Consider the following 1,422-nt stretch of genomic DNA (forward strand, 5'->3'; position numbering starts at 1 on the left):
ACTTGAATCTTTTCCTCTGTCTGACTAACTTGAGAGACCTTCTCTTTTACTTGAATCATTATGTCTTCTCCTTCCTCTACCATTGTCTGAACTGAAGGCTTTGGACTAAGCAAACAAGATACGAATGTCCACAATGGCAATGTGCCAACTGGCAGAGTCCCTGGGCTTTTCTTTTCTATTCTTTTTAAATCTTCACCATGATGGTGGTCGCTTCGGCAGCACATATACTAAAATTGGAACGATACAGAGAAGATTAGCATGGCCCCTGCGCAAGGATGACACGCAAATTCGTGAAGCGTTCCATATTTTTACAGGAGAGTTGGGACCTTTATTTGATATCCTAAAAGGTCCATCAGATCCAAATTCACCCCGAATGTTAACGCCTGAAGCAAGAAAGGCATTAAAAATCATTGAAACATATATGGAAAATATGCATTTGGATAGAATTGATATAAGTTTGCCTTTATTATTTATTGTACTACCAACAAAAAATATTCCTACAGGAGTATTTTGGCAAAGGCCTATCCACAAGTATGGCTGTATACTGGACCGGTAGTCAGTGACGGGTATGATCCAATTGCAGTGGTACCAACCTAAGACAGGAGGCTGACGCCTAGAGGTCAGTTCATCCGATGACGGGTAAGGACCATATGTTGAATTGGACTGCCTAACAGGCACGGTCCCTAAGCCACATGCTTGTTGTTTAAACAGAGAGGGGGAGATGTTGAGAGCCACAGCCAAAGGGGCCCCAGCAAACTTCCAGCTGCCAGCAAACTTCCAGCTGCTGGCTGATGATTGGCTCACAGCGGCCCCAGCAACATCTAGCTGATTGGCTCCTCGGCCCCAGCAACATCTAGCTGATTGGCTCCTCTGCGGTGATGCTCATTGGACTGTTTCCCTGCCCTTTCAGACCACGGAGCTGCTCATTGGGGGACTTTTTTGGCTCCGCCCACGTGACCCAGCCAATCAGCCTCAAGAGCAGGAGGATTGTGGGAGGGGGAGAGAAGCTTGTGTGGGAGAGAGAGGCTTGGGGAAAGCCGGTGGTGGCAGTTGAGGCTCTGAGGGTTTTTCCTGAGAGACTATTTTGTTTGTCGTGTGTGGTTCTAAAAATAAAGTTAGTTTCTTTTGACAAGTGGCTCCTGATTGTGCCCAGCCAGACTGCGGCAGTGATGTCACCAGTGCCAGGGTTGTAGCACACACCAAAGCCTCAGTGAGGAAGGGGCCAGTGTTGGCTGGAGGGAGCAGAGACAGGTGTTTACTGAAGGAGCCACTCTCAGGTCTCCGAGACCTGTCATCAAGGCTACGTGGGGAAGATTAACGAGGGTGTATGGAACTCCCGTGAGTTATTTAAGCTGTCCACTGAGGAGGGTGCCTGCTCAGAGAGCCTCGGGGCCTCTTCCCAATGCCCTCGCTGTCCTGACA

At 48.6% G+C, this 1,422-nt stretch overlaps 1 non-coding gene across 1 annotated transcript; it reads left to right on the forward strand.

Annotated features, from left to right (window-relative positions):
• The first annotated feature begins 203 nt into the window (after positions 1-203).
• LOC124085978 (U6 spliceosomal RNA) lies at positions 204-310 on the forward strand. Its single transcript, XR_006849655.1, has one exon. It is a non-coding gene; the product is annotated as a U6 spliceosomal RNA (small nuclear RNA).
• Positions 311-1,422: the final 1,112 nt, after the last annotated feature.

Source organism: Marmota monax, unplaced genomic scaffold, assembly GCF_021218885.2.
Source record: "Marmota monax isolate L192 unplaced genomic scaffold, Marmota_monax_Labrador192_F-V1.1 WCK01_AAM20220418_F8-fsc00014, whole genome shotgun sequence".
Taxonomy (NCBI): Eukaryota; Metazoa; Chordata; class Mammalia; order Rodentia; family Sciuridae; genus Marmota; species Marmota monax.